Source organism: Salmo salar, chromosome 13 (assembly GCF_965601325.2).
Source record: "Salmo salar chromosome 13, fSalSal1, whole genome shotgun sequence".
Classification (NCBI taxonomy): Eukaryota; Metazoa; Chordata; class Actinopteri; order Salmoniformes; family Salmonidae; genus Salmo; species Salmo salar.
In genome coordinates this window covers 11,874,026-11,900,032 of record NC_138303.1, presented here as the reverse complement: position 1 = coordinate 11,900,032, position 26,007 = coordinate 11,874,026, and the positions used below count along the sequence as shown (strand labels likewise).

The 26,007-nt window shown below is 41.0% G+C and overlaps 18 non-coding genes across 18 annotated transcripts; all 18 read left to right on the top strand.

Moving 5' to 3' along the window:
• Window positions 1-443: 443 nt before the first annotated feature.
• trnat-agu (transfer RNA threonine (anticodon AGU)) lies at window positions 444-517 on the top strand. Its single transcript has one exon. It is a non-coding gene; the product is annotated as a tRNA-Thr (tRNA).
• Window positions 518-824: 307 nt separating this feature from the next.
• On the top strand, window positions 825-896 carry trnah-gug (transfer RNA histidin (anticodon GUG)). Its single transcript has one exon. It is a non-coding gene; the product is annotated as a tRNA-His (tRNA).
• Window positions 897-1,554: 658 nt separating this feature from the next.
• Window positions 1,555-1,628, top strand: trnat-agu (transfer RNA threonine (anticodon AGU)). The gene has a single exon. It is a non-coding gene; the product is annotated as a tRNA-Thr (tRNA).
• Window positions 1,629-2,657: 1,029 nt separating this feature from the next.
• trnat-agu (transfer RNA threonine (anticodon AGU)) lies at window positions 2,658-2,731 on the top strand. The gene has a single exon. It is a non-coding gene; the product is annotated as a tRNA-Thr (tRNA).
• A 1,033-nt stretch (window positions 2,732-3,764) lies between these two features.
• trnat-agu (transfer RNA threonine (anticodon AGU)) lies at window positions 3,765-3,838 on the top strand. Its single transcript has one exon. It is a non-coding gene; the product is annotated as a tRNA-Thr (tRNA).
• Window positions 3,839-4,145: 307 nt separating this feature from the next.
• On the top strand, window positions 4,146-4,217 carry trnah-gug (transfer RNA histidin (anticodon GUG)). The gene has a single exon. It is a non-coding gene; the product is annotated as a tRNA-His (tRNA).
• A 655-nt stretch (window positions 4,218-4,872) lies between these two features.
• trnat-agu (transfer RNA threonine (anticodon AGU)) lies at window positions 4,873-4,946 on the top strand. The gene has a single exon. It is a non-coding gene; the product is annotated as a tRNA-Thr (tRNA).
• A 1,036-nt stretch (window positions 4,947-5,982) lies between these two features.
• trnat-agu (transfer RNA threonine (anticodon AGU)) lies at window positions 5,983-6,056 on the top strand. Its single transcript has one exon. It is a non-coding gene; the product is annotated as a tRNA-Thr (tRNA).
• Window positions 6,057-7,089: 1,033 nt separating this feature from the next.
• Window positions 7,090-7,163, top strand: trnat-agu (transfer RNA threonine (anticodon AGU)). Its single transcript has one exon. It is a non-coding gene; the product is annotated as a tRNA-Thr (tRNA).
• A 307-nt stretch (window positions 7,164-7,470) lies between these two features.
• On the top strand, window positions 7,471-7,542 carry trnah-gug (transfer RNA histidin (anticodon GUG)). The gene has a single exon. It is a non-coding gene; the product is annotated as a tRNA-His (tRNA).
• Window positions 7,543-8,200: 658 nt separating this feature from the next.
• Window positions 8,201-8,274, top strand: trnat-agu (transfer RNA threonine (anticodon AGU)). Its single transcript has one exon. It is a non-coding gene; the product is annotated as a tRNA-Thr (tRNA).
• Window positions 8,275-9,303: 1,029 nt separating this feature from the next.
• trnat-agu (transfer RNA threonine (anticodon AGU)) lies at window positions 9,304-9,377 on the top strand. The gene has a single exon. It is a non-coding gene; the product is annotated as a tRNA-Thr (tRNA).
• Window positions 9,378-10,410: 1,033 nt separating this feature from the next.
• trnat-agu (transfer RNA threonine (anticodon AGU)) lies at window positions 10,411-10,484 on the top strand. Its single transcript has one exon. It is a non-coding gene; the product is annotated as a tRNA-Thr (tRNA).
• Window positions 10,485-10,791: 307 nt separating this feature from the next.
• trnah-gug (transfer RNA histidin (anticodon GUG)) lies at window positions 10,792-10,863 on the top strand. Its single transcript has one exon. It is a non-coding gene; the product is annotated as a tRNA-His (tRNA).
• Window positions 10,864-11,518: 655 nt separating this feature from the next.
• trnat-agu (transfer RNA threonine (anticodon AGU)) lies at window positions 11,519-11,592 on the top strand. The gene has a single exon. It is a non-coding gene; the product is annotated as a tRNA-Thr (tRNA).
• Window positions 11,593-12,628: 1,036 nt separating this feature from the next.
• On the top strand, window positions 12,629-12,702 carry trnat-agu (transfer RNA threonine (anticodon AGU)). Its single transcript has one exon. It is a non-coding gene; the product is annotated as a tRNA-Thr (tRNA).
• A 1,033-nt stretch (window positions 12,703-13,735) lies between these two features.
• On the top strand, window positions 13,736-13,809 carry trnat-agu (transfer RNA threonine (anticodon AGU)). Its single transcript has one exon. It is a non-coding gene; the product is annotated as a tRNA-Thr (tRNA).
• A 1,035-nt stretch (window positions 13,810-14,844) lies between these two features.
• On the top strand, window positions 14,845-14,918 carry trnat-agu (transfer RNA threonine (anticodon AGU)). The gene has a single exon. It is a non-coding gene; the product is annotated as a tRNA-Thr (tRNA).
• The last annotated feature ends 11,089 nt before the right edge of the window (window positions 14,919-26,007 follow it).

Sequence of the window (26,007 nt, the reverse complement as noted above, 5' to 3'; positions counted from 1 at the left end):
ATTCTAAAGAAATAGTGTATGATTCTGAATGTTTACGCATATCTCACCACCCACCTATCACATGTTAATAACCGCTTTGGGTCCCAAACCATAGTTTAAGAATCCATGTCAGAGGTTCTTGAGTTTATTCATCTCGAAACCCAAATGTAAAATGTATTGTCCTCGAATGACTATAATTAAAAAGAAATAATATATGATTACAAATATTTACTGATATCTCGCTACCCACCTCTCACATGCTCAGGCCCACTTTGGTTCCCAAAACATAGCTTAACAAATCCTGTTGCTAGACAATTGAAGGTGTCCATATCGATTCCAATATTGGTAAATTACATCTGTTTTGTGAAGTGATTTTGCCAGACAGTGAAATGGGTTAAATGAATGAGAATGGTTTGATTCACATCAGTTTGGGTGTTGGTTACGCAACATACATCAAATCAACGGGTGCTGTGGCTTAGTTGGTTAAAGTACCTGTCTAGTAAACAGGAGATCCTGAGTTCAAATCTCAGCAGTACCTTTTCAAGCATTTCATTGTACACATTGGTGGAGAAGGTCAGATGGGAGGGCACTCTGCTTTTCTCACCAATGGGTTTAGAGAATTAGGCAAGTCGAGAGAAGAGAAGACGTGAGGAGGATGCAATTGAGATATTCCATTGTCACGGAAAAATGGCTCTTTTTGAATGAGTTAAAACGTACCGACTGTCAAAAGCGTAACTGCTTCTTCAGTTTATTCGTTATCGAGACCCAAATGAGAAGAGTTTCGCCAGGTTGTACATGTCACTTTCACAGAATAAGTCGGCTCTATAAGGCTGCTCTTGCAGCCAGCCGTGATCGTATAGTGGTTAGTACTCTGCGTTGTGGACGCAGCAACCCCGGTTCGAATCCGGGTCACGGCACTGCAATGTCAGTTCCAAAAAGGTTGTATTTTGAACGAGTAAAAATGTATTGTGTGAGCGAAGAATCTCAAGAACTCTGCTTTTGGACAAAGTCCCCCAGCTCATGATAGGTAAAATACTTACATTAACTGATTCGTCTGCTGTTTCAGAGGATTTTACCATGTTTAAGCTCGAGAGCCAAATGTGAAATGTAGTGTCATCGAACAACCGAAATTCTAAAGAAATAGTGTATGATTCTGAATGTTTACTCATATCTCGCGACCCACCTATCACATGTTAATAACCGCTTTGGGTCCCAAACCATAGTTTAAGAATCCATGTCAGAGGTTCTTGAGTTTATTCATCTCGAACCCGAAATGTAAAATGTACTGTCCTCGAATGACCATAATTAAAAATAAATAGTATGTGGTTACAAATATTTACTGATATCTCGCTACCCAGCTGTCACATGCTCAGGCCCACTTTGGTTCCCAAAACATAGATTAACAAACCCTGTTGCTAGACAATTGAAGGTGTCCATATCGATTCCAATATTAGTAAATGACATCTGTTTTGTGACGTCATTTTGACAGACAGAGATTAAATAGGTTAAATGAATGAGACTGGTTTGATTCACATCGGTGTGGGTGTTAGTTACGCAACATACATCAAATCAATGGGTGCTGTGGCTTAGTTGGTTAAAGTACCTGTCTAGTAAACAGGAGATCCTGAGTTCAAATCTCAGCAGTATCTTTTCAAGCATTTCATTGTACACATTGGTGGAGAAGGTCAGAGGGGAGGGCACTCTACATTTCTCACCAATGGGTTTAGAGAATTAGACGAGAGAAGAGAAGACGTGAGGAGGATGCAATTGAGATATTCCAATGTCACGGAAAAAGGGCACTTTTTGAATGAGTTAAAACGTACCGACTGTCAAAGGCGCAACTGCTTCTTCAGTTTATTCGTTATCGAGACCAAAATGAAAAGAGTTTCGCCAGTTTGTACATGTCACTTTCACAGAATAAGTAGGCTCTATAAGGCTGCTCTTGCAGCCAGCCGTGATCGTATAGTGGTTAGTACTCTGCGTTGTGGACGTAGCAACCCCGGTTCGAATCCGGGTCACGTCACTGCAATGTCAGTTCCAAAAAGGTTGTATTTTGAACGAGTAAAAATGTATTGTGTGAGCGAAGAAACTCAAGAACTCTGCTTTTGGACAAAGTCCCCCAGCTCATGATAGGTAAAATACTTACATTAACTGATTCGTCTGCTGTTTCAGAGGATTTTACCATTTGTAAGCTCGAGAGCCAAATGTGAAATGTAGTGTCATCGAACAACCGAAATTCTAAAGAAATAGTGTATGATTCTGAATGTTTACGCATATCTCGCGACCCACCTATCACATGTTAATAACCGCTTTGGGTCCCAAACCATAGTTTAAGAATCCATGTCAGAGGTTCTTGAGGTTATTCATCTCGAATCCCAAATGTAAAATGTACTGTCCTCGAATGACCATAATTAAAAAGAAATAGTATGTGATTACAAATATTTACTGATATCTCGCTACCCACCTCTCACATGCTCAGGCCCACTTTGGTTCCCAAAACATAGCTTAACAAATCCTGTTGCTAGACAATTGAAGGTGTCCATATCGATTCCAATATTGGTAAATGACATCTGTTTTGTGATGTGATTTTGCCAGACAGTGAAATGGGTTAAATGAATGAGACTGGTTTGATTCACATCCGTGTGGGTGTTAGTTACGCAACATACATCAAATCTATGGGTGCTGTGGCTTAGTTGGTTAAAGCGCCTGTCTAGTAAACAGGAGATCCTGAGTTCAAATCTCAGCAGTACCTTTTCAAGCATTTCATTGTACACATTGGCGGAGAAGGTCAGATGGGAGGGCACTCTGCTTTTCTCACCAATGGGTTTAGAGAATTAGGCAAGTCGAGAGAAGAGAAGACGTGAGGAGGATGCAATTGAGATATTCCATTGTCACGGAAAAATGGCTCTTTTTGAATGAGTTAAAACGTACCGACTGTCAAAAGCGTAACTGCTTCTTCAGTTTATTCGTTATCGAGACCCAAATGAGAAGAGTTTCGCCAGGTTGTACATGTCACTTTCACAGAATAAGTAGGCTCTATAAGGCTGCTCTGGCAGCCAGCCGTGATCGTATAGTGGTTTGTACTCTGCGTTGTGGCTGCAGAAACCCCGGTTCGAATCCGGGTCACGGCACTGCAATGTCACCTCAAAAGGATTGTATTCTGAACGAGTAAAAACGTGTTGTGTGAGCGAAGAAACTCAAGAACTCTGCTTTTGGACAAAGTCCCCCAGCTCATGATAGGTAAAATACTTACATTAACTGAGTCGTCTGCTGTTCCAGAGGATTTTACAATTTTTAAGCTCGAGAGCCAAATGTGAATTGTAGTATCATCGAACAACCGAAATTCCAAAGAAATAGTGTATGATTCTGAATGTTTACTCATATCTCGCGACCCACCTATCACATGTTAATAACCGCTTTGGGTCCCAAACCATAGTTTAAGAATCCATGTCAGAGGTTCTTGAGTTTATTCATCTCGAAACCGAAATGTAAAATGTACTGTCCTCGAATGACCATAATTAAAAAGAAATAGTATGTGATTACAAATATTTACTGATATCTCGCTACCCACCTCTCACATGCTCAGGCCCACTTTGGTTCCCAAAACATAGCTTAACAAACCCTGTTGCTAGACAATTGAAGGTGTCCATATCGATTCCAATATTAGTAAATGACATCTGTTTTGTGACGTGATTTTGCCAGACAGTGAAATGGGTTAAATGAATGAGACTGGTTTGATTCACATCGGTGTGGGTGTTAGTTACGCAACATACGTCAAATCAACGGGTGCTGTGGCTTAGTTGGTTAAAGTGCCTGTCTAGTAAACAGGAGATCCTGAGTTCAAATCTCAGCAGTACCTTTTCAAGCATTTCATTGTACACATTGGTGGAGAAGGTCAGAAGGGAGGGCACTCTGCTTTTCTCACCAATGGGTTTAGAGAATTAGGCAAGTCGAGAGAAGAGAAGACGTGAGGAGGATGTAATTGAGATATTCCAATGTCACGGAAAAAGGGCACTTTTTGAATGAGTTAAAACGTACCGACTGTCAAAGGCGCAACTGCTTCTTCAGTTTATTCGTTATCGAGACCAAAATGAAAAGAGTTTCGCCAGTTTGTACATGTCACTTTCACAGAATAAGTAGGCTCTATAAGGCTGCTCTTGCAGCCAGCCGTGATCGTATAGTGGTTAGTACTCTGCATTGTGGACGCAGCAACCCCGGTTCGAATCCGGGTCACGGCACTGCAATGTCAATTCCAAAAAGGTTGTATTTTGAACGAGTAAAAATGTATTGTGTGAGCGAAGAAACTCAAGAACTCTGCTTTTGGACAAAGTCCCCCAGCTCATGATTGATAAAATACTTACATTAACTGATTCGTCTGCTGTTTCAGAGGATTTTACCATTTTTAAGCTCGAGAGCCAAATGTGAAATGTAGTGTCATCGAACAACCGAAATTCTAAAGAAATAGTGTATGATTCTGAATGTTTACTCATATCTCGTGACCCACCTATCACATGTTAATAACCGCTTTGGGTCCCAAACCATAGTTTAAGAATCCATGTCAGAGGTTCTTGAGGTTATTCATCTCGAATCCCAAATGTAAAATGTACTGTCCTCGAATGACCATAATTAAAAAGAAATAGTATGTGATTACAAATATTTACTGATATCTCGCTACCCAGCTCTCACATGCTCAGGCCCACTTTGGTTCCCAAAACATAGATTAACAAACCCTGTTGCTAGACAATTGAAGGTGTCCATATCGATTCCAATATTAGTAAATGACATCTGTTTTGTGACGTGATTTTGCCAGACAGTGAAATGGGTTAAATGAATGAGACTGGTTTGATTCACATCGGTGTGGGTGTTAGTTACGCAACATACATCAAATCAATGGGTGCTGTGGCTTAGTTGGTTAAAGTGCCTGTCTAGTAAACAGGAGATCCTGAGTTCAAATCTCAGCAGTACCTTTTCAAGCATTTCATTGTACACATTGGTGGAGAAGGTCAGAGGGGAGGGCACTCTACTTTTCTCACCAATGGCTTTAGAGAATTAGGCAAGTCGAGAGAAGAGAAGACGTGAGGAGGATGCAATTGAGATGTTCCAATGTCACGGAAAAAGGGCACTTTTTGAATGAGTTAAAACGTACCGACTGTCAAAGGCGCAACTGCTTCTTCAGTTTATTCGTTATCGAGACCAAAATGAAAAGAGTTTCGCCAGTTTGTACATGTCACTTTCACAGAATAAGTAGGCTCTATAAGGCTGCTCTTGCAGCCAGCCGTGATCGTATATAGTGGTTAGTACTCTGCGTTGTGGACGCAGAAACCCTGGTTCGAATCTGGGTCACGGCACTGCAATGTCAATTCCAAAAAGGTTGTATTTTGAACGAGTAAAAATGTATTGTGTGAGTGAAGAAACTCAAGAACTCTGCTTTTGGACAAAGTCCCCCAGCTCATGATTGATAAAATACTTACATTAACTGATTCGTCTGCTGTTTCAGAGGATTTTACCATTTTTAAGCTCGAGAGCCAAATGTGAAATGTAGTGTCATCGAACAACCGAAATTCTAAAGAAATAGTGTATGATTCTGAATGTTTACTCATATCTCGTGACCCACCTATCACATGTTCATAACCGCTTTGGGTCCCAAACCATAGTTTAAGAATCCATGTCAGAGGTTCTTGAGGTTATTCATCTCGAATCCCAAATGTAAAATGTACTGTCCTCGAATGACCATAATTAAAAAGAAATAGTATGTGATTACAAATATTTACTGATATCTCGCTACCCACCTCTCACATGCTCAGGCCCACTTTGGTTCCCAAAACATAGCTTAACAAATCCTGTTGCTAGACAATTGAAGGTGTCCATATCGATTCCAATATTGGTAAATGACATCTGTTTTGTGACGTGATTTTGCCAGACAGTGAAATGGGTTAAATGAATGAGACTGGTTTGATTCACATCAGTTTGGGTGTTGGTTATGCAACATACATCAAATCAATGGGTGCTGTGGCTTAGTTGGTTAAAGTACCTGTCTAGTAAACAGGAGATCCTGAGTTCAAATCTCAGCAGTACCTTTTCAAGCATTTCATTGTACACATTGGTGGAGAAGGTCAGAAGGGAGGGCACTCTGCTTTTCTCACCAATGGGTTTAGAGAATTAGGCAAGTCGAGAGAAGAGAAGACGTGAGGAAGATGTAATTGAGATATTCCAATGTCACGGAAAAAGGGCACTTTTTGAATGAGTTAAAACGTACCGACTGTCAAAAGCGCAACTCCTTCTTCAGTTTATTCGTTATCGACACCCAACTGAAAAGAGACTCGCCAGGTTGTACATGTCACTTTCACAGAATAAGTTGGCTCTATAAGGCTGCTCTTGCAGCCAGCCATGATCGTATAATGGTTAGTACTCTGCGTTGTGGCTGCAGCAACCCTGGTTTGAACCCGACTTACGGCACTGCAATGTCAGTTCAAAAGGGTTGTATTTTGAACGAGTAAAAACTTATTGTTTTAGCGAAGAAACTCAAGAACTCTGCTTTTGGACAAAGTCCCCCAGCTCATGATTGATAAAATACTTACATTAACTGATTCGTCTGCTGTTTCAGAGGATTTTACCATTTTTAAGCTCGAGAGCCAAATGTGAAATGTAGTGTCATCGAACAACCGAAATTCTAAAGAAATAGTGTATGATTCTGAATGTTTACGCATATCTCACGACCCACCTATCACATGTTAATAACCGCTTTGGGTCCCAAACCATAGTTTAAGAATCCATGTCAGAGGTTCTTGAGTTTATTCATCTCGAAACCCAAATGTAAAATGTATTGTCCTCGAATGACTATAATTAAAAAGAAATAATATGTGATTACAAATATTTACTGATATCTCGCTACCCACCTCTCACATGCTCAGGCCCACTTTGGTTCCCAAAACATAGCTTAACAAACCCTGTTGCTAGACAATTGAAGGTGTCCATATCGATTCCAATATTAGTAAATGACATCTGTTTTGTGACGTGATTTTGCCAGACAGTGAAATGGGTTAAATGAATGAGACTGGTTTGATTCACATCGGTGTGGGTGTTAGTTACGCAACATAGATCAAATCAACAGGTGCTGTGGCTTAGTTGGTTAAAGTACCTGTCTAGTAAACAGGAGATCCTGACTTCAAATCTCTGCAGTACCTTTTCAAGCATTTCATTGTACACATTGGTGGAGAAGGTCAGAGGGGAGGGCACTCTGCTTTTCTCACCAATGGGTTTAGAGAATTAGGCAAGTTGAGAGAAGAGTAGACGTGAGGAGGATGCAATTGAGATATTCCAATGTCACGGAAAAAGGGCACTTTTTGAATGAGTTAAAATGTACCGACTGTCAAAAGCGCAACTGCTTATTCAGTTTATTCGTTATCGAGACCCAACTGAAAAGAGTCTCGCCAGGTTGTACACGTCACTTTCACAGAATAAGTCGGCTCTATAAGGCTGCTCTTGCAGCCAGCCGTGATCGTATAGTGGTTAGTACTCTGCGTTGTGGACGCAGCAACCCCGGTTCGAATCCGGGTCACGGCACTGCAATGTCAGTTCCAAAAAGGTTGTATTTTGAACGAGTAAAAATGTATTGTGTGAGCGAAGAATCTCAAGAACTCTGCTTTTGGACAAAGTCCCCCAGCTCATGATAGGTAAAATACTTACATTAACTGATTCGTCTGCTGTTTCAGAGGATTTTACCATGTTTAAGCTCGAGAGCCAAATGTGAAATGTAGTGTCATCGAACAACCGAAATTCTAAAGAAATAGTGTATGATTCTGAATGTTTACTCATATCTCGCGACCCACCTATCACATGTTAATAACCGCTTTGGGTCCCAAACCATAGTTTAAGAATCCATGTCAGAGGTTCTTGAGTTTATTCATCTCGAACCCGAAATGTAAAATGTACTGTCCTCGAATGACCATAATTAAAAATAAATAGTATGTGGTTACAAATATTTACTGATATCTCGCTACCCAGCTGTCACATGCTCAGGCCCACTTTGGTTCCCAAAACATAGATTAACAAACCCTGTTGCTAGACAATTGAAGGTGTCCATATCGATTCCAATATTAGTAAATGACATCTGTTTTGTGACGTCATTTTGACAGACAGAGATTAAATAGGTTAAATGAATGAGACTGGTTTGATTCACATCGGTGTGGGTGTTAGTTACGCAACATACATCAAATCAATGGGTGCTGTGGCTTAGTTGGTTAAAGTACCTGTCTAGTAAACAGGAGATCCTGAGTTCAAATCTCAGCAGTATCTTTTCAAGCATTTCATTGTACACATTGGTGGAGAAGGTCAGAGGGGAGGGCACTCTACATTTCTCACCAATGGGTTTAGAGAATTAGACGAGAGAAGAGAAGACGTGAGGAGGATGCAATTGAGATATTCCAATGTCACGGAAAAAGGGCACTTTTTGAATGAGTTAAAACGTACCGACTGTCAAAGGCGCAACTGCTTCTTCAGTTTATTCGTTATCGAGACCAAAATGAAAAGAGTTTCGCCAGTTTGTACATGTCACTTTCACAGAATAAGTAGGCTCTATAAGGCTGCTCTTGCAGCCAGCCGTGATCGTATAGTGGTTAGTACTCTGCGTTGTGTACGTAGCAACCCCGGTTCGAATCCGGGTCACGTCACTGCAATGTCAGTTCCAAAAAGGTTGTATTTTGAACGAGTAAAAATGTATTGTGTGAGCGAAGAAACTCAAGAACTCTGCTTTTGGACAAAGTCCCCCAGCTCATGATAGGTAAAATACTTACATTAACTGATTCGTCTGCTGTTTCAGAGGATTTTACCATTTGTAAGCTCGAGAGCCAAATGTGAAATGTAGTGTCATCGAACAACCGAAATTCTAAAGAAATAGTGTATGATTCTGAATGTTTACGCATATCTCGCGACCCACCTATCACATGTTAATAACCGCTTTGGGTCCCAAACCATAGTTTAAGAATCCATGTCAGAGGTTCTTGAGGTTATTCATCTCGAATCCCAAATGTAAAATGTACTGTCCTCGAATGACCATAATTAAAAAGAAATAGTATGTGATTACAAATATTTACTGATATCTCGCTACCCACCTCTCACATGCTCAGGCCCACTTTGGTTCCCAAAACATAGCTTAACAAATCCTGTTGCTAGACAATTGAAGGTGTCCATATCGATTCCAATATTGGTAAATGACATCTGTTTTGTGATGTGATTTTGCCAGACAGTGAAATGGGTTAAATGAATGAGACTGGTTTGATTCACATCCGTGTGGGTGTTAGTTACGCAACATACATCAAATCTATGGGTGCTGTGGCTTAGTTGGTTAAAGCGCCTGTCTAGTAAACAGGAGATCCTGAGTTCAAATCTCAGCAGTACCTTTTCAAGCATTTCATTGTACACATTGGCGGAGAAGGTCAGATGGGAGGGCACTCTGCTTTTCTCACCAATGGGTTTAGAGAATTAGGCAAGTCGAGAGAAGAGAAGACGTGAGGAGGATGCAATTGAGATATTCCATTGTCACGGAAAAATGGCTCTTTTTGAATGAGTTAAAACGTACCGACTGTCAAAAGCGTAACTGCTTCTTCAGTTTATTCGTTATCGAGACCCAAATGAGAAGAGTTTCGCCAGGTTGTACATGTCACTTTCACAGAATAAGTAGGCTCTATAAGGCTGCTCTGGCAGCCAGCCGTGATCGTATAGTGGTTTGTACTCTGCGTTGTGGCTGCAGAAACCCCGGTTCGAATCCGGGTCACGGCACTGCAATGTCACCTCAAAAGGATTGTATTCTGAACGAGTAAAAACGTGTTGTGTGAGCGAAGAAACTCAAGAACTCTGCTTTTGGACAAAGTCCCCCAGCTCATGATAGGTAAAATACTTACATTAACTGAGTCGTCTGCTGTTCCAGAGGATTTTACAATTTTTAAGCTCGAGAGCCAAATGTGAATTGTAGTATCATCGAACAACCGAAATTCCAAAGAAATAGTGTATGATTCTGAATGTTTACTCATATCTCGCGACCCACCTATCACATGTTAATAACCGCTTTGGGTCCCAAACCATAGTTTAAGAATCCATGTCAGAGGTTCTTGAGTTTATTCATCTCGAAACCGAAATGTAAAATGTACTGTCCTCGAATGACCATAATTAAAAAGAAATAGTATGTGATTACAAATATTTACTGATATCTCGCTACCCACCTCTCACATGCTCAGGCCCACTTTGGTTCCCAAAACATAGCTTAACAAACCCTGTTGCTAGACAATTGAAGGTGTCCATATCGATTCCAATATTAGTAAATGACATCTGTTTTGTGACGTGATTTTGCCAGACAGTGAAATGGGTTAAATGAATGAGACTGGTTTGATTCACATCGGTGTGGGTGTTAGTTACGCAACATACGTCAAATCAACGGGTGCTGTGGCTTAGTTGGTTAAAGTGCCTGTCTAGTAAACAGGAGATCCTGAGTTCAAATCTCAGCAGTACCTTTTCAAGCATTTCATTGTACACATTGGTGGAGAAGGTCAGAAGGGAGGGCACTCTGCTTTTCTCACCAATGGGTTTAGAGAATTAGGCAAGTCGAGAGAAGAGAAGACGTGAGGAGGATGTAATTGAGATATTCCAATGTCACGGAAAAAGGGCACTTTTTGAATGAGTTAAAACGTACCGACTGTCAAAGGCGCAACTGCTTCTTCAGTTTATTCGTTATCGAGACCAAAATGAAAAGAGTTTCGCCAGTTTGTACATGTCACTTTCACAGAATAAGTAGGCTCTATAAGGCTGCTCTTGCAGCCAGCCGTGATCGTATAGTGGTTAGTACTCTGCATTGTGGACGCAGCAACCCCGGTTCGAATCCGGGTCACGGCACTGCAATGTCAATTCCAAAAAGGTTGTATTTTGAACGAGTAAAAATGTATTGTGTGAGCGAAGAAACTCAAGAACTCTGCTTTTGGACAAAGTCCCCCAGCTCATGATTGATAAAATACTTACATTAACTGATTCGTCTGCTGTTTCAGAGGATTTTACCATTTTTAAGCTCGAGAGCCAAATGTGAAATGTAGTGTCATCGAACAACCGAAATTCTAAAGAAATAGTGTATGATTCTGAATGTTTACTCATATCTCGTGACCCACCTATCACATGTTAATAACCGCTTTGGGTCCCAAACCATAGTTTAAGAATCCATGTCAGAGGTTCTTGAGGTTATTCATCTCGAATCCCAAATGTAAAATGTACTGTCCTCGAATGACCATAATTAAAAAGAAATAGTATGTGATTACAAATATTTACTGATATCTCGCTACCCAGCTCTCACATGCTCAGGCCCACTTTGGTTCCCAAAACATAGATTAACAAACCCTGTTGCTAGACAATTGAAGGTGTCCATATCGATTCCAATATTAGTAAATGACATCTGTTTTGTGACGTGATTTTGCCAGACAGTGAAATGGGTTAAATGAATGAGACTGGTTTGATTCACATCGGTGTGGGTGTTAGTTACGCAACATACATCAAATCAATGGGTGCTGTGGCTTAGTTGGTTAAAGTGCCTGTCTAGTAAACAGGAGATCCTGAGTTCAAATCTCAGCAGTACCTTTTCAAGCATTTCATTGTACACATTGGTGGAGAAGGTCAGAGGGGAGGGCACTCTACTTTTCTCACCAATGGCTTTAGAGAATTAGGCAAGTCGAGAGAAGAGAAGACGTGAGGAGGATGCAATTGAGATGTTCCAATGTCACGGAAAAAGGGCACTTTTTGAATGAGTTAAAACGTACCGACTGTCAAAGGCGCAACTGCTTCTTCAGTTTATTCGTTATCGAGACCAAAATGAAAAGAGTTTCGCCAGTTTGTACATGTCACTTTCACAGAATAAGTAGGCTCTATAAGGCTGCTCTTGCAGCCAGCCGTGATCGTATATAGTGGTTAGTACTCTGCGTTGTGGACGCAGAAACCCTGGTTCGAATCTGGGTCACGGCACTGCAATGTCAATTCCAAAAAGGTTGTATTTTGAACGAGTAAAAATGTATTGTGTGAGTGAAGAAACTCAAGAACTCTGCTTTTGGACAAAGTCCCCCAGCTCATGATTGATAAAATACTTACATTAACTGATTCGTCTGCTGTTTCAGAGGATTTTACCATTTTTAAGCTCGAGAGCCAAATGTGAAATGTAGTGTCATCGAACAACCGAAATTCTAAAGAAATAGTGTATGATTCTGAATGTTTACTCATATCTCGTGACCCACCTATCACATGTTCATAACCGCTTTGGGTCCCAAACCATAGTTTAAGAATCCATGTCAGAGGTTCTTGAGGTTATTCATCTCGAATCCCAAATGTAAAATGTACTGTCCTCGAATGACCATAATTAAAAAGAAATAGTATGTGATTACAAATATTTACTGATATCTCGCTACCCACCTCTCACATGCTCAGGCCCACTTTGGTTCCCAAAACATAGCTTAACAAATCCTGTTGCTAGACAATTGAAGGTGTCCATATCGATTCCAATATTGGTAAATGACATCTGTTTTGTGACGTGATTTTGCCAGACAGTGAAATGGGTTAAATGAATGAGACTGGTTTGATTCACATCAGTTTGGGTGTTGGTTATGCAACATACATCAAATCAATGGGTGCTGTGGCTTAGTTGGTTAAAGTACCTGTCTAGTAAACAGGAGATCCTGAGTTCAAATCTCAGCAGTACCTTTTCAAGCATTTCATTGTACACATTGGTGGAGAAGGTCAGAAGGGAGGGCACTCTGCTTTTCTCACCAATGGGTTTAGAGAATTAGGCAAGTCGAGAGAAGAGAAGACGTGAGGAAGATGTAATTGAGATATTCCAATGTCACGGAAAAAGGGCACTTTTTGAATGAGTTAAAACGTACCGACTGTCAAAAGCGCAACTCCTTCTTCAGTTTATTCGTTATCGACACCCAACTGAAAAGAGACTCGCCAGGTTGTACATGTCACTTTCACAGAATAAGTTGGCTCTATAAGGCTGCTCTTGCAGCCAGCCATGATCGTATAATGGTTAGTACTCTGCGTTGTGGCTGCAGCAACCCTGGTTTGAACCCGACTTACGGCACTGCAATGTCAGTTCAAAAGGGTTGTATTTTGAACGAGTAAAAACTTATTGTTTTAGCGAAGAAACTCAAGAACTCTGCTTTTGGACAAAGTCCCCCAGCTCATGATTGATAAAATACTTACATTAACTGATTCGTCTGCTGTTTCAGAGGATTTTACCATTTTTAAGCTCGAGAGCCAAATGTGAAATGTAGTGTCATCGAACAACCGAAATTCTAAAGAAATAGTGTATGATTCTGAATGTTTACGCATATCTCACGACCCACCTATCACATGTTAATAACCGCTTTGGGTCCCAAACCATAGTTTAAGAATCCATGTCAGAGGTTCTTGAGTTTATTCATCTCGAAACCCAAATGTAAAATGTATTGTCCTCGAATGACTATAATTAAAAAGAAATAATATGTGATTACAAATATTTACTGATATCTCGCTACCCACCTCTCACATGCTCAGGCCCACTTTGGTTCCCAAAACATAGCTTAACAAACCCTGTTGCTAGACAATTGAAGGTGTCCATATCGATTCCAATATTAGTAAATGACATCTGTTTTGTGACGTGATTTTGCCAGACAGTGAAATGGGTTAAATGAATGAGACTGGTTTGATTCACATCGGTGTGGGTGTTAGTTACGCAACATAGATCAAATCAACAGGTGCTGTGGCTTAGTTGGTTAAAGTACCTGTCTAGTAAACAGGAGATCCTGACTTCAAATCTCTGCAGTACCTTTTCAAGCATTTCATTGTACACATTGGTGGAGAAGGTCAGAGGGGAGGGCACTCTGCTTTTCTCACCAATGGGTTTAGAGAATTAGGCAAGTTGAGAGAAGAGTAGACGTGAGGAGGATGCAATTGAGATATTCCAATGTCACGGAAAAAGGGCACTTTTTGAATGAGTTAAAATGTACCGACTGTCAAAAGCGCAACTGCTTATTCAGTTTATTCGTTATCGAGACCCAACTGAAAAGAGTCTCGCCAGGTTGTACACGTCACTTTCACAGAATAAGTCGGCTCTATAAGGCTGCTCTTGCAGCCAGCCGTGATCGTATAGTGGTTAGTACTCTGCGTTGTGGCTGCAGCAACCCTGGTTTGAACCCGACTTACGGCACTGCAATGTCAGTTCCAAAAAGGTTGTATTTTGAACGAGTAAAAATGTATTGTGTGAGCGAAGAAACTCAAGAACTCTGCTTTTGGACAAAGTCCGACAGCTCGTGATAGGTAAAATACTTACATTAACTGATTCGTCTGCTGTTTCAGAGGATTTTTACCATTTTTAAGCTCGAGAGCCAAATGTGAAATGTAGTGTCATCGAACAACCGAAATTCTAAAGAAATAGTGTATGATTCTGAATGTTTACGCATATCTCACGACCCACCTATCACATGTTCATAACCGCTTTGGGTCCCAAACCATAGTTTAAGAATCCATGTCAGAGGTTCTTGAGGTTATTCATCTCGAATCCCAAATGTAAAATGTACTGTCCTCGAATGACCATAATTAAAAAGAAATAGTATGTGATTACAAATATTTACTGATATCTCGCTACCCACCTCTCACATGCTCAGGCCCACTTTGGTTCCCAAAACATAGCTTAACAAATCCTGTTGCTAGACAATTGAAGGTGTCCATATCGATTCCAATATTGGTAAATGACATCTGTTTTGTGACGTGATTTTGCAAGACAGTGAAATGGGTTAAATGAATGAGACTGGTTTGATTCACATCGGTGTGGGTGTTAGTTACGCAACATACATCAAGTCAATGGGTGCTGTGGCTTAGTTGGTTAAAGTCCCTGTCTAGTAAACAGGAGATCCTGAGTTCAAATCTCAGCAGTACCTTTTCAAGCATTTCATTGTACACATTGGTGGAGAAGGTCAGAAGGGAGGGCACGCTGCTTTTCTCACCAATGGGTTTAGAGAATTAGGCAAGTCGAGAGAAGAGAAGACGTGAGGAGGATGTAATTGAGATATTCCAATGTCACGGAAAAAGGGCACTTTTTGAATGAGTTAAAACGTACCCACTGTGTAAAGCTCAACTGGTTCTTCAGTTGAGCTTCATAAAAAGAGTTTAGACAGCTTGTACACGTCACTGTCCCAGCATGAGTAGCCTCTATAATTTTGTAATGATGTAATTTTATGTATAATAACTTTGTTGTGATGATCCGTCCGGCTGTTACCAAGACCACCATTTTTCACATTTTTGACCTAGATGTTGGATTAAAACGAGGCTACAATATCCATAAGGTGACTTACATCCATTTGGACTGAATACGTTTGTAGGGGCAACAGGTTTAATTAAATTCACATTGCTGCCCAATAAAAATCAACGATGTACTATCTTTGGTAGTATTTAGGACAATGCTAACATCTTTTCAGACGAATCTCAGAGTGGGTGGAACTCTTTGCTTTGCTACAGTAGCAGCTAGCTAGTAGAAGGTTAGCAGCTGTAGCTAGATAGCTTACACAGTTACATAGCTTACACAGTTGGATAAGAAGCAAATTGAAAGGTAGTTAGGTTGGTATATTTAGCTATGGAAAGTTTTTCATATTGTTGAAGTCATCCAGAGCTCAAACAAATAAGCTAGTGAATGTCTTTGTCTGCTATTATAGCCAGTTTGATAAAACAAACTTTGGGAACTTGGGGAAAACTGCCACGCTGCTAATTTGTAATACATGCACACACCAGAACAGACAAGTGATGTTAGAAGATCCAGAGCAAATTCTGGCCCTTACCTTATTCATTAATTAATTCCACTCCCTCCTCTATCAATGCTTTTTATTATTGTAATTATAATCCAAATTTGCTCTGACTGATCAACACAGTGTCAAGTTACTTTTCAACGTGTTCCCAAAAGCTAAAAGTAGCAAGGGTGCAGGTTGCACACGAAGCAGCATCATAATGATCATTGCTTGCTAACTTGGTTAGCTATATCATAAAACATAACTGTTTTTAAATACATCAACTTATTTAGATTTTTTTTATTTTTTTTATTTTACCAAGCAAGGGAAATAAACTTTCAATCAGTACTGAGCAATTAACAAAAAACATTTTGGAACGAACGTGCACCGTCATCACCAGACTGTCCATTTAAGTAGAGTGTCAAATTGATATAATCTCGGTCGTTTCGAGGACACTACATTTCTCATTTGGGTCTCGAGCTTTAAAATTGTAAAAAAAACTCTGAAATAGCAGAATAATCATTTAATGGGGGACTTTGTCAAATGGCAGAGTTGTTGAGTATCTTAGTTTACACAGTAAGTTTTAACTCGTTCAAAATACAGCCCTTTTGCCATTTCGTAGCTTAACGGTTAGCGTCACCGCCCTGGGATTTGACGGTCCTGGGTTCAGGGATATTTTGACCATTCTCTTTCATGTATGTATGTATGTTTTTGACACCCGCTCCCTTTCCCAAAACACACACACACACCGACGTGTACACGCACGCACAGTGTGTGCTTATTGTAATTTATCAGGTGTCTCTTAAAAGAGCCTTTGGGTTTGTTGGGTATCGTTGAGTCGCAAGGGACAGGGAGTGTGACGTGTACTAGCACTAGTGAGCGTGTCTTTCTGCTACGGAGGAGAGAACGGTGGAGAGACCAGCTCTTAAACTCTCAAGGAAGAAGTCGTTGCCCTCATCTGTCAGATGCACACCATCCCTACGGTAGTAATGCATGCGATAAGTTACACAGGTTGTAAACGTTTCTCCTTTACAGGTGCCACTTTCTGTCATTTGAGAAGAAATGTGTCAAGCTGGCTCACCTGGAGCTGACAAATGACGTATGCTTATTAATTCATATGCACACCAGTGGAGGCTCCTCAGAGGAGAAAGGGGAGGACCATCCTCCTCAGTGAATTTAAGAAAAATGAAAATAGTGAAACATTAAAAAAGTGATCCTTTTTAGATAAAACTATATGAAATATATTCACGTCAACAAATAATTGATCAAAACACAATGTTTTGCAATGAAGCTCTACAGTAGCTTCAACAGCAGTCTGTAGGGTAGCACCATGGTGTAGCCGGGGGATAGCTAGCTTCCGTCCTCCTCTTGTTACATTAACTTCTATACAAAATCTAGCAGGCTCTTGGTTCTCACCACCTTCCATAGACTTACACAGTAATTATGATAACTTCCGGAGGACGTCCTCCAACCTATCAGAGCTGTTGCAGCATGAACTGACATGTTGTCTACCTAATCAAAGGTTCAGAGATTAAATATAGTACTGAAAGCATAAGCTACAGCTAGTTAGCACTGCAGCGCATAAAATGTGATGAGTAGTTGATTCAAAGAGAGAGAAAGACAATAGTTGAACAGTTATAAACAAATTAATTTCTTCCAAAATTAAGGAGAAGCAAGAAAGAGATGTTTTATTTTAACTTACTTAACTAGCAAATGCAGCTAGCTAGTTTAGCCTTCTCAGACACCAGGTTCAAACAGAGAGGGATGCTGCTTTAGCTAGTATCGGAGCACCAAGTGTGTGATAAATATTTTTTTGGGGGTATCTGTACTTTACTATTTATATTTTGGACAACTTTTACATTTACTCCACTACATTCATAAAGAAAAGAATGTACTTTTTACTCCATATATTTTCCTTGACACCCAAAAGTAATAGTTACATTTGAATACTTAGCAGGACAGTAAAATTGTCTAATTCACGCACTTATCAAGAGAACATCCCTGGTCATCCCTACTGTCTCTGATATGGCAGACTCACTAAACACAAATTCTTAGTTTGTTAAATGATGTCTGAGTGTTGAAGTGTGCCCATGGCTGTCCGTAAATGTTTAAAACAAGAAAATCATGCTGTCTGGTTTGCTTAATATAAGGAATTTGAAATTATTTATACTTTTACTTTTGATACTTAAGTATATTTTAGCGATTACATTTACTTTTAATACTTAAGTATATTTAAAACCAAATACTTTTAGACTTTTACTCAAGTTGTATTTTACTGGGTGACTTTCACTTTTACTCAAGTAGGACAATTGGGTACTTTTTCATCACTGTGGTAATGTGTGCTCTTTTACTGGAATTGGACAGCTGTGTACATCATTGTTTAGAACATTTGTAGCTGAAGGATTTAGAGCACCTATCCAATGTAAAATTTGTAAATATGTATTCTTAAAAAAAAATGGTACTTGTCTAATGACTAGTATTTATATGTGTTTCTCAGCAGTTTATCATTTGTCACCGTGTTTGTATCAGGAGTTACCAAAATTGCTATTGACCAGCCACAGGGTTATGCAGGCATATTTTATTAACACACCTGATTCTACCGCTCAGCTGTTCATCAAGACCTCAGCTGTTCATCAAGACCTCAGCTGTTCATTAAGACCTGAGGTGTTCATCAAGACCTCAGCTGTTCATCGAGACCTGAGCTGTTCATCAAGACCTCAGCTGTTCATCAAGACCTCAGCTGTTCATCGAGACCTCAGCTGTTCATCAAGACCTCAGCTGTTCATCAAGACCTGAGCTGTTCATCAAGACCTGAGCTGTTCCTCAAGACCTGAGCTGTTCATCGAGACCTGAGCTGTTCATCGAGACCTGAGCTGTTTATCGAGACCTGAGCTGTTCATCGAGACCTGAGCTGTTCATCGAGACCTTAGCTGTTTATCGAGACCTCAGCTGTTCATCGAGACCTCAGCTGTTCATCGAGACCTGAGTTGTTCATCGAGACCTCAGCTGTTTTACAGGAACGTAGAGTGGTTAGTGGTTTTTCCCTTTCCTCTGGAAAATCAGCTGTTAATATTAAATAAATACTAATAACTACATTATTTCTGTTGCCATTTGTCCTTATTGTGTACTTTACTTTATGGCTATGTCCCATATGGCACCGTATCTCCTATAGAGCCTTCTATGGCTATGTCCCAAATGGCACCGTATCCCCTATAGAGCCTTCTATGGCTATGTTCCATATGGCACTGTATCTCCTATAGAGCACTAGTTTTGATATAATAATATAGCCTATCTAACCAATCAGATACAGCCTATCTAACCAATCAGATACAGCCTATCTAACCAGATACATTACCACTACCTCTGGGATATAGCCTGTCTAACCAATCAGATTCCACCTATCTAACCAATCAGATACAGCCTATCTAACCAATCAGATACAGCATATCTAACCAGAAACATTACCACTACCTCTAGGATATAGACTGTCTAACTAATCAGATACTGCCTATCTAACCAATCAGATACAGCCTATGTAACAAGATACAGTACCACTGGCTCTGTGATATAGCCTGTCTAACCAATCAGATACAGCCTATCTAACCAATCAGATACAGCCTATGTAACAAGATACAGTACCACTGCCTCTGTGATATAGCCTGTCTAACCAGTCAGATACATCCTGTCTAACCAATCAGATCCAGCCTATTTAACCAGATACATTACCACTACCTCTGGGATATAGCCTATCTAACCAATCAGATACAGCCTATCTAACCAATTAGATACAGCCTATGTAACAAGATACAGTACCACTGCCTCTGTGATATAGCCTATCTAACCAATCCGATACCGCCTATCTAACCAATCAGAAAGTATGGAGAGAATGTTGACATGTCATCCAATGTGCCTATATAGCAAACTATTCCTTCATTTCCTTCACACACTATGGCTGCGTCCCAAATGGCACCATATTCCCTACATTGTGCACCCCTTTTCACCAGAGCAGGGCTCACTATGTAGGGAATGGAGTGCCATTTGGGATGAAAGCTATGACAGGTATGAGGCTGTATTTGATATCTTCACTGACTATACTCCATGGAATTCCTCTCTCTACTCTCCTAGGAGCATAGAAACAGACACAATATATATTTGATTAGGAGCTCTGTTTACGCCATGTTGAGCACAGCATCTCTGTTCATCTATTCTCTAGCTCTGGGACCCAGTAAAGCTGCAAAAGAGATATGCGTCCCAAATGGCACCCTATTCCCTATAAAGTGCACTGCTTTTGACCCGAGGGTAGTGCACTAAATAGGGAATGTAGTGCCATTTGGTAGCATCGTATTAACAGACTGTAAATAATTTATGTAAGCTCGCGAGATCTGTCCGGTTGTTTGGGACACACAGAGGGAAGAATATGATGAGTTGTTAATACAAACAAGACATGTGGTTAAAGAGAATGGTGAAACCAACATTTTGTGTGGTCCTCCTCAAAAAACAGAAAGCACAGGTTTGATTGTGCACTTTGGGCAAATTCCAGGACAGCTAGAGTTTGTCTAGCTAACCCCACCAATCATTCTACCTCACCAGCAATTACTCGACGGCTCCAAAAACAGTAAAACACAAGATTAGATATTTAGCTTAAAACAGCAGGTCACAGTTTAACGTAACTGCAACACATAATGTTCTTGTGTAATAACAAACATTACATTATAGGAGTGCACTATGTAATCACAATAAAAAAAAAAAAATTTAAACACTGGTCAATCCCATTATTGCATCACATGCTGTTCTTTAGGCAACAACCAGTGCAGAATTACATGTACAGAAAGGTGAGTCTGTAGGAAAAGAGAACACACACATACACACACACACATACACACACACATTAAATGGTTTTGAGCAGGTGCTGGAGATCAAATATGATAGATTCTGATATAAATGTTTGTCAGTGTCCGTAGTGCACTACTTTGACCATAGGGCTCTGATCAAAAGTATTGCACTACTTTAACCATAGGGCCCTGATCAAAAGTAGTGCACTACTTTGACCATAGGGCCCTGATCAAAAGTAGTGCATTTCATTCGGAATAGGGTACAATTTGGGACGCACAATCAGTATCACCAACATCCTTCATTGTGATGATTGACATGTGTGATCAGTGTCTGACAAAGATGAGCATGTGGTTCCTTCCCCCCTGTAGTTATTGGTTTACCTATCCTCCCCCTCTCTCACCCCTCAAAGCAGGCAGACACTCCTACCTGACTGCATTAAACACTCACCCCTCACCTGAAATTTGATTTGATTTGGAAGGCAGGCAGGTAGTCACAGACTTCCTCCCCCTTCCCCCACTAACCAAGCAGGCAGTCGCACACCTCTCCCCCACTCAGCTCAGCCCACTAACAAGGCAGTCATACACTGTAAAAATACATTTAAAATAATAATAAACACCCACAAATGTAGTTGTTTCAACAAATTATTATGAATTAGCTGGTACCACAGCCTTTTCTTTGTTTACTAAACTTTTCGGTCCAATTGTTACCTGAACAAAACCAAAAAAATGTTAGACCAAACTTAGTTCCAACTTTTGGTTCACAGCATTCCAATCTTCCTGCTACACCACCACGCCTGTGTCAAATATCACTCATCTCTTGACTATCCTCTCATCATTGATTTTATTTTTCTTATTTAAGGAAGTTTAGGTTTTTCTGTATAGTTGTGTAATGTTGGTGGGGTCATATTACTTTGTTTTAATGCTACTCCTTATGAACAATAAAATTGTTTTTCTTGAGGGTACTTTTGACAGAGCTGAGATTTACTTTGAAGTGTAAAGCGACACAATACAGGTGAAATCAATTATTCACACAGACATGGAGGCGTAGCAGGAAGATTGGAATGCTGTGAACCAAAAGATTGTGACTTCAAATCCCAAGTGAGGACATGTTGAGTAATAATTACGGTATGAATTAAAAAGCTTTATATAATCATATTTGGAAAGTATTAAGACCCCTTGACTTTTTCCACATTTTGTTATGTTACAGCCTTATTCTAAAATGGATTACATAGGTTTTTTCCCTCATCAATCTACACACAATAACCCATAATGACAAAGCAAAAACAGTTTTTTAGAAATTTTAGCAAATGTATAAAAAATAATAATATTTCTGATATATCACATTTACGTAAAAATTCTGACCCTTTACTCAGTACTTTGAAGCACCTTTGGCAGCGATTACAGCCTCGAGTCTTCCAGGGTATGACACTACAAGCTTGGCACACCTGTATTTGGGGGGTTTCTCCCATTCTTCTCTGCAGATCCTCTCAAGCTCTGTCAGGTTGGATGGGGAGCATTGCTGCGTAGCTATTTTCAGGATGTTCAATCGGGTTCAAGTCCGGGCTCTGGCTGGGCCACTCAAAAACATTCAGAGACTTGTCCCGAAGCCACTCCTGTGTTGTCTTGGCTGTGTGCATAGGGTTATTGTCCTGTTGGAAAGTGAACTGTCGCCCCAGTCTGAGGTGCTGAGCGCTCTGTAGAAGGTTTTCACCAAGGATCTCTCTGTAATTTTCTCCGTTCATCTTTCCCTCAATCCTGACTAGTCTCCCAGTCCCTGCCGCTGAAAAACATCCCCACAGCATGAAGCTGCCACCACCATGCTTCACCAAAGGGATGGTGCCAGGTTTCCTCCAGACGTGATGCAGTGATGGTTGTCCATTTGAAGGTTCTCCCATCTCCACAGACGAGCTCTGGAGCTCTGGCAGAGTGACCATAGGGTTCTTGGTCACCTCCCTGACCAAGGCCCTTCTCCCCAGATGGCTCAGTTTGGCTTGTGGGCCAGCTCTAGGAAGAGTCTTGGTGGTTCCAAACTTCTTCCATTTAAGAATGATGGAGGCCACTGTGTTCTTGGGGACCTTCAATGCTATAGAAATGTTTTGATACCCTTCCCCAGATCTGTGCCTTGACACAATCCAGTCTCGGATCTCTACGGACAATTCCTTTGACCTCATGGCTTGGTTTTTGCACTGACATCAAATCAAATCAAATTGTATTTGTCACATGTGCCGAATACAACAGGTGTAGACCTTATAGTGAAATGCTTACTTACAAGCCCTTAACTAACAATGCCATTTTAAGAAAAATAAGTGTTAAGTAAAAAATAGATAAGCAAAAAATTGAAAATAAAAGGAGCAAATAATTAAACAGCAGCAGTAAAATAACAATAGCGAGGCTATATGCAGGGGGTAATGTGAATGTGCGGGGGCACCAGTTAGTGAAGGTAATTGAGGTAATATGTACATGTAGGTAGAGTTACGATGATTGTGCATAGATAATAAACAGAGAGTAGCAGCAGCGTAAAAGAGGGGTTTGGGTAGCCCATTTATTAGCTGTTCAAGGCTATTATGGCTTGGTGGTAGAAGCTGCTAAAAAGAAGCCTTTTGGACCTAGACTTGGCACTCCGGTACCGCTTGCTGTGCAGTAGCAGAGAGAACAGTCTATGACTAGGGTGTCTGGAGTCTTTGACTATTTTTAGGGCCTTCCTCTGACATTGCCTGGTATAGCGGTCCTGGATGGCAGGAAGCTTGGTCCCATTGATGTGCTGGGCCGTATGCACTACCCTCTGCAGTGCCTTGTGGTCGAAGGCTGAGCAGTTGCCATGCCAGGCAGTGATGCAACCAGTCAGGATGCTCTCGATGGTGCAGCTGTAGAACCTTTTGAGGATCTGAGGACCCATGCCAAATATTTTCAGTCTCCTGAGGGGGAATAGGCTTTGTCATGCCCTCTTCACGACTGTCTTAGTGTGTTTGGACCATAATAGTTTGTTGGTGATGTGGACACCAAGGAACTTGAAGCTCTCAACCTGCTCCACTACAGCCCTATCGATGTTAATGTGGGTGTGCTCGGTCCTCCTTTTCCTGTAGTCCACAATCATCTCCTTTGTCTTGATCTCATTGAGGGAGAGGTTGTTGTAGTCTGTAATAGTTTGCAAGCCCTGCCACATCCAACGAGCATCAGATCCAATGTAGTAAGATTCAATCTTGATCCTGTATTGACGCTTTGCTTGTTTGATGGTTCGTTGGAGGGTATAGCAGGATTTATTATACGCTTCCGGGTTAGAGTCCCGCTCCTTGAAAGCAGCAGCTCTACCCTTTAGCTCAGTGCGGATGTTGCCTGTAATCCATGGCTTCTGGTTGAGGTAATCTCAGCAAAAAAGGAAACGGCCCTTTTTCAGGACCCTGTCTTCCAAAGATAATTCGGAAAAATCAAAATAACTTCACAGATCTTCATTGTAAAGGGTTTAAACACTGTTTCTCATGCTTTTTCAATGAACCATAAACAATTAATGAACATGCACCTGTGGAACGGTCGTTAAGACACTAACAGCTTACAGACGGTAGGCAATTAAGGTCACAGTTATGAAAACTTAGGACACTAAAGAGGCCTTTCTACTGACTCTGAAAAACAACAAAAGAAAGATGCCCAGGGTTCCTGCTCATCTGCGTGAACGTGCCTTAGGCATGCTGCAAGGAGGCATGAGGACTGCAGGTGTGGCCAGGGCAATAAATTGCAATGTCCGTACTGTGAGATGCCTAAGATAGCGCTACAGGGAGACAGGATGGACAGCTGATCATCCTCGCAGTGGCAGACCACGTGTAACAACATCTGCACAGGATCGGTACATCCGAACATCACAGCTGCGGGACATGTAGAGGATGGCAACAACAACTGCCCGAGTTACACCAGGAATGCACAATCCCTCCATCAATGCTTAGACTGTCCGCAATAGGCTGAGAGAGGCTGGACTGAGGGCTTGTTGGCCTGTTGTAAGGCAGGTCCTCACCAGACATCACCGGCAACAATGTCGCCTATGGGCACAAACCCACCGTCGCTGGACCAGTCAGGACTGGCAAAAAGTGCTCTTCACTGACGAGTCGGGGTTTTGTCTTACCAAGGGTGATGGTCGGATTCGCGTTTATCGTCGAAGGAATGAGTGTTACACAAATAACAAACTAAAAAACGCGGACAACAGCACTATTGGTAAGGGGATTGTAAAACAGCAGCGATCTCCTCCATCGCCATTATTATGTCAACTGTGGGACCTTATATAGAAAGGTGTGTGCCTTTCCAAATCATGTCCAATCAATTGAATTTACCACAGGTGGACTTCAATCAGGTTGTAGAAACATCTCAAGGATGATCAATGGAAACAGGATCCACCTGAGCTCAATTTCGTGTAAATAAGTATTATTTTTAGCAAAAATATCTAAGGACCTGTTTTTGCTTTGTCATTATGGGTATTGTGTGTAGATTGATGAGGATTTTTTTATTAGTGATCCATTTTAGAATAAGGCTGTAACGTAACAAAATGTGGAAAAAGGGAAGGGGTCTGAATACTTTCCAAATGCACTGTATGTCAAATATGCAAATTGAAAACATTGAATGTTAAAAGCATTGTGTGTGTAACTAGTTCCACAGCCTTTCTTTAGGAAACAGGTCCAAATAATTATTTCCAGTTGGATGAAAATATGAGACAATTTGAGCAAACATATTTGAAGTTGACTGAATTTTTGCCCAAGTTTTCTCATGTTGGAGCTGTTTTGCAACTAAAAATGATATTCCCGCCATATTTTGTTTCTGTAAGTATCACATATCCTCTTCTCCTCCAGCTATAGCACATCTGCCCTAGCCTAGCTCCCTGCCCTGCCCATGCTCCTTGCCCTAGCCTCACTCCCTGCCTGCCTGCCTGCCTGCCTGCCTGCCTGCCTGCCTGCCTGCCTGCCTGCCTGCCTGCCTGCCTGCCTGCCTGCCTGCCTGCCTGCCTGCCTGCCTGCCTGCCTGCCTGCCTGCCTGCCTCCTGCCTAGTCCATGTTATGTAAGTGAGTGTAAGAGCACAGTGCACCATCTGGGACCTCTCTCTCTCGCTCTCTCTCTCTTCTCTCTCTCTCTCTCTCTCTCTCTCTCTCTCTTTGAGACAGGACAAGAGCCATCACTCACTCACTGGTGAGCCCAAACCTCACATTGCTGAGTGTTCCACAGACAGAAAACTGGGGATTCATCCCAAATAGCACCCTGTTCTCTATTTAGTGCTCTACTTTTGACCACACTCTAAAGTAGTGTACTAAGGAAAAGAGAGCCATTTGGAGCACGACCTGGGCGAGAAGGCATACTTAAATAGTAATTGATCCTGGGACCATTGATTCTACACTGGACACACTTATTTTGTCTATACTGTTAACGACCTGTTTTAAAATCAG